Source organism: Palaemon carinicauda, chromosome 35 (assembly GCF_036898095.1).
Source record: "Palaemon carinicauda isolate YSFRI2023 chromosome 35, ASM3689809v2, whole genome shotgun sequence".
Lineage (NCBI taxonomy): Eukaryota > Metazoa > Arthropoda > Malacostraca > Decapoda > Palaemonidae > Palaemon > Palaemon carinicauda.
Window position 1 is genome coordinate 58,205,768 of NC_090759.1, and position 16,585 is coordinate 58,222,352.

Consider the following 16,585-nt stretch of genomic DNA (forward strand, 5'->3'; position numbering starts at 1 on the left):
GAAGTAGATTTGTTACCCAAATGGTATATTTCTTTCAATTCCAAATAATGAAAAAGACTTATGTATATATTATTGCTTTGTTTTCATCATAATATGGAACCAACGTTATCTTAACTGTAGTATAGTTCAATTTCTCTTTATGTGCAGAAATATATCATATTGTACTGTTTAATAATTTAGTCAAATCTTATATCTTGTACAGTATCACTAATCTGGTCTGACTTTTTTTCTGGTCATGTCGGCCATCATGAGATCTCCACAGCTCTTGAAAATCAAAAATTATTTTGTTAACTTTACCTAAATGGAGCGAAAATGAAGCAAGAGCCCGTGCCAGCATAAGACTGGCATAATCTGAAACTAGAATTTTATGTCTCGTATGATTTTTGTATTTTTGAATAATGATTTATTCCTATGTGGATATAAACTTCAGAGTCATTTAAATGGGTTACTCCTAGTTCCGTGTTCTATGACCAGATAATAATAAAAAAAAAAAAGGGTTCAGTTGCATCATAATTTACTATTATTACAAACTAAGCTATAAACTTTATTGGAAAAGTAGGAGGCTAAAAGCTCAAGGGCTCCAACAGGAAAAAATAGCTAAGTGAGGAAAGCAAACAAAATATTTTATTCTGAATATCCATTACTTCTCTTGTAGTTAATTTATTTCTTTTAGAACAGTAACAATATTAAATTAGATCTTTCATATATAATCTATAAAAACTAGGAAGAATGGTGTGCACGAGTGTACCCTCAAGCAAGAAAACATTAACTCGACAGAGTGGAAGACCATGGTAAAGAGGTGATGTCACTACTAAGACTAGAAAACAATGGTTTGATCTTGGAGAGTCCTTCTCCTAGAGGAACTGCTTACCATAAGCAAAAAAGTCTCTTCTACCCGTATCAAGAGGAAAGTAGCCACTGAACAATTACAGAGAATGTAGTTAACCCCTTCAGCGAAGAAGAATGGTTTGATATGTGTATGAGGACATATGAGAATATGGAAGGAATGGGCCAGACTATTAGATGTATGGGTAGGCAAGGGAAAAATAAGCCGTAACCAGAGAGAGAGAGAGAGAGAGAGAGAGAGAGAGAGAGAGAGAGAGAGAGAGAGAGGTCCAATGATGTAACCACCCCCCACAGATTATGGGTGGTGATAGAAGCACCATTTTGAATGTGGCACACTTCCTGGTTACTTTAGCCGAGTCATCTTGTACAGGTTACAGCCCAACCCCCTTTTTTGTGTTGACCTTGGGAATAAAGAAGGAGTTAAAGGGTTTGTGCTAACAATTTGTCTGGTGCCACTGCGTCAGCATGATTACACAACTGGCGATATCCGTTGGTGGCGTTTCTCAAAGGGTCAGAGACCATAACTCCCTGATCTGTATACTTTTATACCCCTTCTACGAGACAACTCCATAATCTATGACACCTGAATGGTGGCAGCCAAGTTGGAGGATCCATTTTGTCCTTCTCCCGCTCATATACACAAGCCGGGCTTGCCTCAAACTCCCTGGGGTCCAGGGCACTGCTCTCTTCTTATAGGTTCTCTGAATTTTTCCCATAACTCCCCATTACAATGTATTGAGGTTGATCACACCACTTTGTGTCCACAACCGCAACTTTGGCGCGACCAAGTTCCTTCAACCTATTGTGTCTTTTCCTTCCAAGCAAACTGCTTACAAGTCTACAGTAACTACAACATATTCACTGATCCCGAGTGTGTTGACCATCCGTGACTCAGCCTGGACGTGTTCTCCGGCAAACAAGTCTGAATGCGTCACTGTGCCCATGCATGATGACGCTACAAAATATGCCGCCATTTCAACAGGTGATTATATTCAAAAGGGGCATCTTTATATGTGCCGCCATTTCAACACATGATTATATTCAAAAGGGATATCTTTATCCTTATTGACAGTACCAACATTATTTACTCCCATCTACTTTCTCTTGATATCTTATGCGAGGCATGTTTTCTATTTTTCCCATTATATGCCTGAATCTGCTGTATTCTCCTATTTAGCACCTTCCTGACATAATGCACGTTCTGATCGTGCTGCCACGACCCAAGTTCATATACAAGCTTGGGTCGTATTGTGTTCCATCGTTAGCTTTGACTTACAATTCCTAACAATCTAATTCTAATAACTCATACAAGTACCTTGCCTAAATTTTTGTAAAGCTTCAAATTTTACATCTTCTTCAGAACAGAACCATTACTTTTCAGGTGAATCTCCTTTGCAGGCTTAGGATAAGATACGGGCATTGGAATCATTTCCCCTTTTCCTCAAGTGACATCCCCCATCTGTAATAGATGAATTCACAGTAAATAGATGGTTTAGACACAGACCTTGTGGGAGGTACCCTAAGTGGTCTGCTTCAGAGAAATCCTTCTCCTCTCACAGGTCGAGTTCAGAAAGAGAACTCCCTGCTATCCCCTTGAAAAATAGTAGAGGTAGAAACTCGTAGATTGAGATTGAGCACGATTCCTTCCATATTTTCTCCGCCTCCTCTTCTCTCCATACACTAAAATTTTATGAGAGAGGAAAGATGTTTGAAGAAACATTTAAGTCTTCTAACGTGCCTATCAAGGTAGAACCACCAGTTAGGCTATCTCTTGAGTGGAACCATCTTATGATCAGGTTATCGTTAGTATTAACCCTAGAACCCTATCGTTGTTTTTCACGGACGTTAACCACATCGCTGGGAGAATTTTACCCATTTATGGAAAACAGAAAATGCTTAACTTTAAAACATATTTATTACAAAACAAACTTTAAAAGAGCGACTCAAACTTAAGAACGATGATACATAAAATTGATTTGTACTTTGTTAACCCTTTACGCAGGGTGGATATCTTAGCTAGTAAAATTTTACCCCCTTTTTTTTTAAAAAAAAACATGCTTAACTTCAAAACAGGTTTATTACAAAATATACATTGAAAGAGTAACTCTTAAACTTTAGAATGATGACATGTCAACTTAATTTGTACCCTGTACGCAGGGTAGAAATTTCCCTAAATCAAAAACTTTCCAGCTCCGTAGAAAATTCCAGGCAGAAAGCAGAACAGCATACTCACCCATCACATTGTCTTGGTAAGACCTGATTGTATGAGGAAAGAGAGTGAGCTCCTTTACTTTACTTACTTACTTTGATGGCTGCTTTTCCGGTCCCATACAGCAGGGGAACCCCACTTTCTACAGGACCTCCACTGTTGTTTTACCTTGTTCGTTCAGAGTATTTAACGTTTCATAGCGCGTATTGTTCATTTACTGTTAAATCGTCACTGTCAAAAGACTCATGAAATAGGAAAGTCTTCAGTTTCCTCTTGAAAGCCTTAATGTCTTCAATCATTCGAATGTTTCCTGGGAGCTTATTATATAGTCTCGGGGCCGCATATTTAAAGGCTCTGGAGCCTAAAGTAGACATGAATCTAGGTTCCAACAGTTTGAAGCCATCTGTAACTATTCTCGTGTCGACACGATTTGTTGGCTGCGCAATATGTAGCAGTTCTCTTAAGTATTTTGGATGCCCGGTTCTGATAACTTGGTGGGTTATTGTACATATTTTAAATTCAATTCTCGCTTTAATCAGCAGCCAGTGTAAATCGATTAGTATAGGGGTGATCCTTTCTCTAGGGATCACACCTTTTATCAGTCTTGCTCCTCTGTTTATTATGTTTTGTGATTTCTCAAGTTGCACTTTTGGTAAATTGTAATAGATAAAGTTGCAGTAGTCAATCCTGGTAATAACACAGTTTATCACATGTTTCTTTACAGAATTTTTGTCCAGGTACTTTTTTATATACGCAATATTTCTTAGATGATAACCAGCAGTTTTTATTACATTATTTATTTGGGCATTTAGAGACAGGTTACAATCAAGAAATACACCTAGATCTCGAACTTTACCAGATATCAGCACCGAAGCATTATTTATGTTCATTTGAATATCACCCAAGTTTCTCATGCTGTTTCTTTTACCCACCACCATGAATTCAGTTTTGTTCTCATTTAATTTTTGTTGTTTAAATGTCATCCATTTCGCTAACACGATCAAGGATTCGGTTTAGAGTTTCAGTAGCGTCATGTATATCATTTATGGAGAAGTAAAACTGAGTGTCATCTGCAAATAAACTTCACGCCATGCCTTTGCAGCATTTTCAATAGACCAATAGTATAGATGCAGAATAAGTTTGGGCCAATTACACTCCCCTGAGGTACCCCTCTGTTCAAGGGTTCATATGATGAATAAGAATTTCCAATTTGTACTCAGTAATTTCTACCAACTAAGTAGTCTTTTAGGTATTTGAAGGCTTGATCTTCAACGTCGATGGACCGTAGATCATTCAGTAGCAGTTCATGCACAACTGTATCAAAAGCAGCACTGAGATCGAGCAGTATTAAGATACCTCATTTATTTTCATCCATCATTTCTAGCATATCATTTACAACGGAGCAGATGGCTGCCTCCGTAGAGTATAGTTTTCTGTAAGCAGATTGGTTGTCAGGCAAAGCTTCTATTACTTCTAAGTGGCTGACTAGTTGTTCAAGAATTACATATTCAAGCACTTTTGAGATAAGGGATAGATTTGAAATAGGTCTATATAAGCTTAATTCCTGGTAGTCCAGTGCATTTTTCAGAACTGGTGTGACTAGAGCCATTTTCTCAGATTTAGGAAACTTACATTCATCAATGCTTGCATTTGCTATTCTTGTTATTATTTTGGCTAGACTAGAAAACTCTCTCTCCAATTACTTCAGATATTGGCATTGGATCGCTCGCGCAGTTTGTTTTCTTTGCTCTCTTGATAATTCTGGTGATGTCATCTTACGTTATGTTGTTAAATCGTATCAATTTGTCTGTGTGCCAGGTGTATCATTAATCTGATGTTGAGTATTTACAAATGACCTGGTTATATTTTCAATTTTGTTTTTAAAGAATACTAGAAAATTATTTGCTAGCTCCTGGTCACTGTATCCATCAGGTAGCTTCTTTTCTTTTACATTTCCCATTATACCATTCAAGAGACAATATAATTTATTTATGTCTGTTGCTGCTTTGAGGATCTTTCTGTTATAGTATTCGCTTTTTTCCTTCTTAGTAGGTAGTTACATTGACACGCAGCCGTTTTGTATTCTACACAAGTTCTTTCAGTTTTTACCTATTCCACTCTCCTTCTTTATGTCTTTTTTCCCTCTTTTTTACCAGTCTCTCTCCATCAAACCAAGGAGATTGGTCTTTTACGGTTATAGTCTTTTCCATCGGTGGGCACATGGTATCATATTCACTTTTACTCACTTTATTATGTCCTCATAAAACAGTTAGCACACTTAGCTCATAACAGATGTTGGTCATCATGATCACAGCGAATGTTGATGGCATCATTTATTTTTTTGTAACTTCTTCAATAATACGGTAGGAGAAAAATTTGATTTATGTCTAAAGTTTATTTTCTTTACTGATGCATGTTTCTGTAGAGGTAGACTAAACGTAATAAGTTTGTGTACTGGGGAGATAGTACATTTCTTTTCGACTTTTATATCAGATACAGAATTATTCATGTCATTACTTAGAACTAAGTCTAGCGTATGCCCAGTTATGGCAGTTGTACAGTCGACATTATTCACTAGTCGATATGATTCTAGTAACTCACTAAATGCCAAAGCATCAGGATTTAATGCGTCATCCATCCAAAAATTGAAGTCTCCACAGATAACTAATTCGTTTTTCTCCATGATAATCATCTCAATGAGAGCACCGAATTCTTCAAAAAAGATACTAGTGTTTGTTCTAGGAGGTTTGTAGATTGTTATAAAGGATATGGATATTCTTCTGTTTTTTGGCGTAAATTTTATTTCTATATATTCAAAGCTTGTTACAGTAATTCTTTTCAACATTTTGAAATTTGAGTAACTTTTATGAATAAAGAGTCTGACACCCCCACCAGACCTACCTTCTCTCGGTATGTGAAAGAAGGCATGTGTGAGTGTCGTCGTTTCAGTGATCTTTGCCTTGTCCAAGTTATTTAGCCATGCTTCAGATAATGCTAGTATATCAGTTCTCGAATTTGAACAGTCTTATTACCTAAAGATTGTATATTTACATAGCCACAGTTTATGACATCCCTAGTAACCATGATCAGTATTTTCCGCTGGTCTTTTCAATTCCAAGTCAAAAGCATTGCAGTCTTTAGAATTTACTGTGTGGTCACTTGGTCTGTTTAACTTTGGGCAGTTTATACACTTTGACACTTGCGAATTACACTCCCTGGTGGAGTATCTCCCTGAACATTTCCCGCAGACTTTGTCTTCATTCTTAGACTTGCAATCTTTTTCAAAAAGTCCATATCTCTGACAGTGGTAGCAGGTGATCACATGTTACCTATCACGTATGTTATAGATACCCCATAGTAACGAAACTTTATCACCACTATCATGAATAGCCCTCCGAATTTCAGGATCACATTTCAGCACATTGTGGGCATAACCAGTCTAGGTTATTCCGTTCATTCTCACTGATGGCTGTCACTATATGCACACATCTCTTATGGTAGAGTCTTTTACATTCACCTAGTATCCATTTTCTCCATTCTCCATCTGTTTCATTACATATGAAGCAAACACAGTTAGGAGCAGACATGGTGTACTGTTTCTTATCACTTAGGTTTTTCCATAAGACTAACTAATATCTTTTCAATGATATTCTAAGCGAGAAACACAAAGCTAAAACATGACTAAGGGCATGAATAGCAGAGCTCGACACAACACGTCTACACTCTAGCACTGACACTGAGTGGATGAATCACGTGTCACCAACATGCGCCCGGGAGAAAATCTCCCTGCGATGGGGTTCTACGGTTAATGACTCTAAACAAAACCTTGCTGTGTGGTTGGGCACCAGCACAGCTAATGAAGCCCCCCTTGAGGTTCCGATGTTTGCTTCAGACGCATCACATTTCATCAAGATCTTGGACAGCCTAGATGAGCAAATCTTTCATGGGCAGTGCATTATACACACATTATTCACTCAATCTCAAAGCCTGAAACAAAAGTTAGATGTAGCGCTCTCAAATCAGACTCGAGACACACTAGACTTATTCAACACTCAAGTCTCAGCTTGGAGAATTCACTTAAAGCAAGCAGGTCTACTATATGTCTCACTTGGCCCTTTCACACGAGAGGAGATTTCATGTCCACTAAAGTACTTCAGTAAGTTTGTAATTTATTCAAGATTTTGCTGTCGGATAGCACAAATGCAACCTCCACTACCAAATATTTTGCACCCGAGTTGACCACATTTGGGTCAATCGCAAGGGTCACCACCACTGGAGCACAATGGTGAGCCTTGTCTTGGTGGAACCACCTTCGGATCATAGTGTCCCCTGTGCCAGGTAAGTATGCTTGCTTGCTGTAGATTGCCCGGAATTTTATACGGACGGGAGATCTTTGGACAATATATCCTAGCCCCCTAGGTGAATTATGTAGCTCTGCCCATAGTGTGATTGTGTCAAAGTAACTTTTTCTTTAAGGGGCACTCATAGAGCCCCTAGCTCTGTCCATAGAACTTTTTCTATTGCTCTGCATCTAAAGCATTGATATTCTTCTTAGCCCGAAGGTCTAGTTGAGTAAGTGTCTCAACCCTGAGCTCTCTCAAATTGGTCCCTTTCAGGAGCCAGAAAGAAGAGTTTTAGTAGTAGAGCAAAGTAGTATAGCAGCGAGTCCCAGTAAGTAGGAAAGACTGGGAAAGGAGAGAAGGATGTTTAGTAGAAGAGAAAAGAAGCAGATTTAAGTATAAAGACTTATCTCTACTTGGGGGGTGGGTGAGACAGTGAACTTGGTTGGAGGAGGTTAAGGTTTGACTGAGGACAGGGAGGTTAAGGAGGGATAAGACTAGGGTGACAAGGTGGATGGTGATAGGGATCACGTTTTGCAAGGACATGGTGTCAAAATGGTGGGAGAAGGATGAAGAGGGTGGGGTAAGAGAAGGATTTGGGCAAGGTGTTGTTGCTGGAGCACGGGGTTATGAGCAGGATCAGTGGCTGGACTGGCAGCAATGTTGGATGAGGTAGCCTCTGTGGCTTTGGTTGCTGAGTCAGTGCTTCATTTGCGGTGGTAGGAGGGACAGTCTCCAATGCCTCTAACATTTTGAGACACTCTGGACATCCCTTGTTCCAGGCGGGATGAGGCCGGGCACAGTTGGGGCACTAGTCTGGGCGTCCCTTCCTGTGTCGTGCGTGTCAATGCATTCTTGCATTGGGCGCTTGCTGCTGCAGACCCCACAGACCGGCTGGCTCCTACAGTTGGACTTGTGGTGGCCAAACCACTGGCAATTAAAGCAGCGAAGAGGGTCCTTTTCCAGATCTCTTCTGGGGAAGGTTCCCCACAATCCTAGGTCCAGGGACAGTGGGATGGGTTCTATGAAGGTGGTGACTGCCCATTTTGTGTTTGGCTTGATCACTGTTCCTGCAGTTGGTAATGAGGTTGAGCGGCATTCTGGTGGGGTAGTTGTAGACTACTGCTTTCCTTAGTTTCTTGGGAGGATCAAGATAGGACAGGGAAGCTTCCCATTGAAGGAGGATGGCACTAATTGATCCTTGGGGTAATGATTAGTTCACCCTTTAAGTTGGGTCTTTCTGTGAACTGGATTCCTGGATTAGAGGCTGCAATGGCAGCTGCTGCTGCATATGTCGGTGTCTCCACGGTGGCTGTCAGCTTTAACTTGGGAAGCACAGTTGAGGAGGGAAGAGGGGCTTCCAAAGATGTATTGATTGATTGATTTGAGGTTTTCTGGCATCCTGACATCTAAGGTCATTGACGCAGGTATCGTTTATTGTAAAAATAAAACAAAATAAATAAAGGAATATTCAATTAAAACCATAAAAGTGAAGGGGTCCTTTTAAAAATTAAATATCTTTCAGAAGACCAGCTTCTGAATAAAGCTAAAAATACCACTAGCATGGTAAAACACATCACGTCCAAGAATCTTGGCAAGGATGAACCTGCCATCCTCACCTCGCCCCTCAAACAGATATCTATTTCGTTCACTGCTGTAAGTGGGGCATTCGGTCAACAAATACCTCACTGTCAATGGTACCCAACAGTTGTCAAAATATGATTGATGTTGGCCAGACAGCAAAAACTTGTGTGTCAGCAGAGTGTGACCAATGCAGAGATGACAAAGTGAAGTCTCCCACTTTCGGGTCATCCCGTTATACCTCCAAGGAGATATAACATTACTTATTTCTCTCATCTTATTTTCAAGTAAACCATCCCATTACCGTTGTCAATTATTTTTAATAAAATTCTTAATTGTAGGTAAAAAATCATTACTGGGAATGGGATACCTTCTTAGTAGCAACTCTGCTGCAGCATTCTTGGCCAGTGAATCTGCCTTCTCTTTTCAAAACATACCTATGTGTGCCGGAACCCAACAAAATCGAACTGTTATACCTTTCATACCAATAATTAAAAGCCACTCTAAAATCTTAAAAACTAAAGTGTTATTTGTATTAAAAACTTCTAAAGCTTGTAGGACACTTCTTGCATCACTGAAAATGGTAAAATTGCCCTCATCTTGAAACACTATTTTCTTGATAGCAGTTAGTATGCCGCATAGTTCGGCCGTAAATATGGAAGCTGTTAGAGGAACTGCACCTCTATAATTAAAAGCATTACTATATACTCCAAATCCAACGCCAGCATCGGATTTGGAGCCATCAGTATATATTTAAGTCGATTCCTTATGTTCTGCAGCATGTTACATAAAAAAAGAGACCTGGCTTCTATGTCACTCATATTCTTTTTAACTTCAATAACATATTTACAGAAGGTGTTGTTGATACCTTAAATGGAAGCACCTTACTTCTACCTGTATTAAGACTACCTATCAGTTGTTTCCCCTGAAGAGCATAAGGTTGAGGGGATTTTGGGTGCATCTCAAAGTATGTTAAGTGCTTTACAAAGCTTGCAGTCTGACAGGCTAAAGAATTAGGAAGCCTTTGCAGCCTAAACCAATATCGAATAATAGAAGACTTTTGGTAAAGGTCTAAAGATAATTCTCCAGCGTCAACAAGGAGGCTTGGAATAGGAAAAGTTCTATATGCTCCTGTTGCCAGTATGATACCAGTATGGTGTATAGAATCTAAAATCTTTAGTCGACTTGGGGTGGTTGAGGAATATACCTCGCATCCATAAATAATTTTAGAAAAGATTAAGGCCTTTTATAACTTTAAAATAGTTTGCGGTCTATACCCCATGATGTATGGGAAGAAACTTTTGAAAGCTTCAAGGTATCAAGACAATTTTCTTTTAATGATTTTAAGTGAGGAACCCATGTCAATCTACAATCAAATATCTAGCCTAAATACCTTGCTTGACTTGCACATGGAATCCCTTGGCCTTTGATGTACATATCAAGGTCTGAATGTAAACCCCGAATACGACAAAAATGGACAACATCAGTTTTACTTGTCGAAAACATAAATCCATTCATATCAGTTAATTGAATTATTTTGCCGATTGTAAGTTGTAATTTTCTCTCAACAATTGCTATTCTAGCTCCAGCAAATGATATAGAGATATCATCTTTAAATAGTGTTGAGAGAATATCTTTAGGAATGACAGAGGATATTCCATTAATAGCAAGTGCAAATAGTGTTACACTTAGCACACTTCCCTGGGGAACTCCTCCTTCCTGACATTTTCTCTCCGATAGAGTATCGCCCACTCTCACTTGAAAAAATCTATGTGAATGAATGAATGAATGATTTGAAGGTCTCTAGCATCCCGGCATCGAAGGTCATTGACGCTGATATCATTTATTATAAATAAAGATGAAAAGAATATTCAATTAAAACCAGAAAAGTAAATATGTTATAAAAGTTAAATACCATTAAGAGGACCTGCTTCTGATATAAATTTAAAAATTCCACTAGCATTGTATGACACATCATGTCCACGGATCTTGGCAAGGATGAACCTACCATCCTCACCCTGAGCCTCAGACAGATTGTCATGTAATATAATGACATGTATTAGTAAGTTTGCCTGTTGGGTGTTCAAAGTAGGCCTACTGTTCACTCATTTGACTCTCGCTGCGGCTTGTTAACGAAGCGATAACGTAGCCGAGATTTTGACTACGGCAGTCGGGAGCTCGTCAGCAAGCAAAGAGGTGCTCTGCTTTGAGGAGTAGTGGGGCCGTATAAGGACGTGGTTCAGTAGCCCTTATATAAACTGAAAGAATCCCAAGGTAATATTTGTGATATATTGTTAGGTTCTATGGGTTATTCTATATTGTATATAGAAAGTGTGTATAATTATTGTTTGTTTACGTGAGTAATTTTGTTTTAGGAGCGGACAGCATTTATCATAATACTTCTTGGGTGGTGATACCTTTTGTTACGTGTGCTTTATCTCTCCGTCGGTTTCTTTTAGGTAACTTTATAATTTTGTTTACTATGTTAATGAAATGTGACTTGAAAGTATTGAGGTTTTGTATTGATACTTTAGTTTTGCTGTAACTGGTATTTTCATTATAAAAGATTTTTATTTTCTGGTTTCTTTTAGGTGTTGACCGAAAGTTGCGTACCGACTATTTTGCCATGGTCAATTTAATTACACGTTATATGTTGCTGTGTGTTCAATTTGTATTTGCGTGTTAGTATGTTATTGTTTAGGTTTAAGGTTTTTTTTGTAATAAATACATCTTTTAAAGAAAATCGTTTCCTTTCTGCACCATTTAATCATTTGTCTTGAATGTGATCCTTGTTAAAAGGGAACGGTCTACTTCACCCTAGTGAATTAAGCTACAACAGGCTTTGACTATAAAATTCACGTGACATATCTATTTCTTTCTGTGCTATAAGTGAGGCATTCAGTCAACAAATGCCTCACTGTCAAGGGTATCAAAGAGTCGTCAAAATATGGTTGGTGGCCAACAGAAACTGGTGTGTCATCCAAGTGTGACTAATGCGAAGACGACAAAGAGTAGTCTCCCATTTTTGGGGCATCCAATTATACCTCCAAAGGGATATAACAATCGCAATTTCTCTCATCTTATTTCCGGTTAAACTATCCCAATGCTGTTGCTGATTGCTATAAATAAAATTCTCAATTGCTGGTAAAAAATCATTACAAAGAATGGGACACCTTCTTGGTAGCAACTCGGCTGCAGCACTCTTTGCCAGTGAATCTGCCTCTTCATTTCCAGACACACCTACGTGTGCCAGAACCCAGCAAAATCAAACTGTTATACCTTTTAGGTCAATAATTAAGAGCCACTCAAAAATCTTTAAAACTAAAGTGTTACTAGAATTAAAACCTTCTAAAGCTTGAAGGACACTTCTTGAATCAATATAAATAGTAAAATTGCCCTCCTCTTTTAACACTAATTTCTCAATAGCGGATAGTATGCCATACAATTAAGCAGTAACTATGGAAGATATTGGAGGAAGTGCACCTCTACAGTTAAAAGAACTACTATATACTACAAATCCTACGCCAGCATAAGATTTTGAGCCACCGGTATATATATAAGTTGATTTCCTATGTTCTTCAACATGTTCCATAAAAAGAGACCTAGCTTCTAATTCAGTCATGTTTTTTTTAACACCAATAAAATATTTACAAAAAGATATCTCTGGTAATTTCCACGGAGGGGTTGATGATATCTTAAAATTGAAACACCTTAATTCTAATTATATCAAGACTGTTTAATAAATGTTTTACCCGAAAGCCATAAGGTTGAGGAGATTTTGGGTGCAACTCAAAGTATGTTGAGTGCCTTACAAGGCTTGCAGGCTGAAAGACTAAAGAGTTAGAGAGTCTTTGTAACCTAAACCAATACCGAATAATGGAAGACATTCGGTAATGGTCTAGAGGTAACTCTACAGCATCAATCAGGAGACTCTGGATATGTGAGGTTCTAAATACTCCTGTGGACAATTTAATGCTATTATGATGTATTGAATCTAATATCTTTAATCGGCTTGGAGTGGCTGAGGAGTATATTTCACACCCATAACTAATTTTGGAAAAAATTAGTTTTACGGTCTGCCCCCATGATGTATGGGACAATACTTTTAAAAGATTCAGAGCCTCAAGAAATTTAGCTTTCAACACCTTTAAGTGAGGAACCCATGTAAGCCTAGAATCGAAAATCAATCCTAAAAATTTAGCTTCACCTACACATGGGATCCGTTGACCTTTCAAGTACATATCCGGATATGGATGTACTCCCGGATATGACAGAAATGGACAATAGTAGTTTTGCTTGTTAAAAACTTGAACCCCTTCATATCAGCCCACTGAATAATTTTGTCTATTGTGAGTCGTAGTTTTCTCTCAACCATTGCCATTCTAGCTCCAGCAAATGATACGGAGAAATCATCCACAAATAGTGTTGGGGAATGACTGAGGTTATCCCATTAATTACAAGTGCAAACAGGTGTACCAACTGTGTGTCACACGATCGTACATAGTAACGACGTTTCATTTTGTGTATATGTTATGCTTGTATCTTCGCTCTTCCCTCACACTAAAAAGAACCTGAATAAACATGCCTGTTTTTCTCACCGTTAACATATGCTGCAAAAATAGTCATTTTCATAAAAAGTTTCTTTAAAAAAGTAAGATTTGTTGTCAAGTATTTACCAAATAAAATATACAATTCACAAATAGTGACACTTTTGAGTAATTAATCCATTTTTAATTTAGTATATATTTTGAATATACAGTATACCAAATGTCAGGTGACGTCACGAACTTCTCCTTGATTGACTATGTAAACGATGTCGGTTCCAGATCGTTTAGTACCTCCTCAACCAACCGGCCGCCCCTCCCCCCCTTTGTGCCACATATCTTGCTATTTTTTGCTTTCCCAGCATTTAAAGAACCTCCTAATTACTATACAAAAAGAGGAGAGCTGCAGAAATGCATAATTTTTGAGTAAATGGAGAGCGTGCTCCTGTAAACAAATACCAATCAAACAAGTCCAGGCATTTCAATAGCTACTTAAAGCTTCTATTTACTTGTTGAACATTATTCCATTAACTTAGTCAACTACTTCAATTTTTTTCTACTTAAAAAGCTGGTTGAGTAATTTCCCCAGTCCTTCAAAATTTGTTTTCATCTATATAATATAAAAGAAAAACTAATTTAGATATTCAGATATCTTGTATCCCTCAAGAAGGATAGGTCTATGTTCATGGAGGTTTTGAAACCATTACTTGGAGAGGAAATGTTACTTGTGATTGACTAGATAAAGAACAAATCATTTATTCAACGGGAATTAAAATGTGAATCATGCAGTACATTTCTGAACTGGATAAAGTGCCGGGCCTCTGTAGACGGTTATGTCTGGAAGTGCCAGGTAAAAGATTGTTCACGGTATAAACGAAACTCATCAATAAGGAGGGACTAATTTTTTGCAAAATCAAAAGTGAAATTGCAGATGTGGATTCATGTCATATATTGTTTGTGCAATGAAATGCGGGAACAGGAAACTTCTCGTATTGTAAATATATCTCGGCAGACCATAGTGATTCTTATAGAGAGGTGTGTCTACAAGACATTTTGAGCTTAATCCAATAAAACTTGATGAATCGTGCTTTTCACATAAACCTAAACACCATTGAGGACAATCCCCTACGTGTCCAGTCTGGGTTTTTGGCTGGCTTGGTAGATACTGATACATCTCCAGCAAAGGGATATATGGAAATAGTGGAACACAGGGACCAAGAGACACTTCTGTCAATAATAGAAAAAGTAGTGAGACTTGGATCAACTGTTCACAGCGATGAATGGCAAGCCTATAGAAATATAGCTAACAATCAAAACTACCAGCAGAGAACCGTGAACCACTCTTTGCACTTCGTTGACCCACAGAGAGGCATCCACACAAACCATATTGAGTCGTTTCGGGCAAAGCATAAAGTAAAAATCAAGACCATGCGAGGATGCAGGTATGAATTTCTACCAAGCTATTTGAATCAGTTTATGTGGATGGAACAAGCTACGGATAACAGATTGAGATCTGTCATCTAATTGCTTCTCAATTTCCTTTTGTTCCCTAAGATGCTGGTTTTAACTTACTTTTAACTTTTTGAAGACTCATAAGATCATCATCATCTATTAGCGTGCCCTTTTCTCATTCGTATGGGGTAACACGGTTGCTTTCTTTTGAAGGACTTTGCTTTGGCTTTGGGGTGGACTGTAGTCCCGACCGGCTGCCCTACACTTTGCTTTGACTTTGGGGTGGACCGTAGTCCCGACCGGCTGCCCTACTCTTTACTTTGACTTTGGGGTGGACCGTAGTCCCGACCGGCTGCCTACACTTTGCTTTGACTTTGGGGTGGACCGTAGTCCCGACCGGCTGCTTGTACATTCTTACCAACAATTAGGAAAGTCTTTTACCCTCAAACAACTGTTCATAGATTATAGTGGAAGACTCACTGGAATACTAAAAAAATAACTATCTCACATCATACTGTCAACCATTCTATTAACTTTGCTGATAAGACTAACAATGTGCACACACAAGCAATAAAGAGCTATTGGAATAAAATAAAATCATATATAAAAAGCAAGCATGGTTATAAACGAGAATTATTAAATGGATATCTTCACGACCATATGTGGCATGGAAGAAATAATACTCATACATCTATGCTCTTTGCTGTGTTATGGCCGATAAATACAAATTAGATTAGTTATGAATGGTATCCTTACACTTACATTTATGCATTTAAGAATATATTTACTTTTGCTTATTTCCCTACATTTTTAAATTCGTTCTTATGAAAAAAGGTTATTTAACTTTACATGACAACAGTTATTTATCTTGAAAAGATTGGGGGCAGTCATTTATCTTTACAAGATGACCCTGGAGTTATTCATCTTGAAAAGAGGACCATGGGGTTATTCATCTTTGCTAGTAATAATAATAATAATAATAATAATAATAATAATAATAATAATAATAACAATAATAATAATAATAATGATGATGATAGGAAGACTGCTCCTACTTTTACAGTCAGACATCCTATAATAATAACAACAATAATAATAATAATAATAATAATAATAATAATGATAGGAAGACTGCTCCTACTTTTACAGTCAGACATTATATTTATAGTGTGTGTGAAAGGTTTGGGAAGATGAACAAACCCAGGTCCTGTTGTAAAGAAGTATAAACCTAGGTACTCCTGTAAAGATGAATAACCCCAGGTAGATGGAGGTAGATGGAGAAAGCTGACCAGAAACATCGACCCCACATAGAAGTGGGCAAAGATGTAGACAAAGAAGAAGAAGAAGAAGAAGAAGAAGAAGAAGAAGAAGAAGAAGGGGTTATTCATCTCTAAAAGAGGACCTGGGGTTATTCATCTTTACAGGAGTACCCAGGTTTATGCTTCTTTACAGCAGGACCTGGGTTTATTCATCTTTCCAAAACTTTCACATATAATAGGATGTCTGACTGTAAAAGTAGGAGCAGTCTTTTTCTTCTTCTTATTATTATTATTATTATTATTATTAGCTAAGATAAAATGCTAGTTCTAAAAGCAGAATGTTATTTGCCCAAG

At 38.0% G+C, this 16,585-nt stretch overlaps 1 non-coding gene across 1 annotated transcript; it reads right to left on the bottom strand.

The window, feature by feature from the left end:
* Positions 1–7,241: 7,241 nt before the first annotated feature.
* LOC137627969 (U1 spliceosomal RNA) lies at positions 7,242–7,401 on the bottom strand. The gene has a single exon (XR_011041280.1). It is a non-coding gene; the product is annotated as a U1 spliceosomal RNA (small nuclear RNA).
* Positions 7,402–16,585: the final 9,184 nt, after the last annotated feature.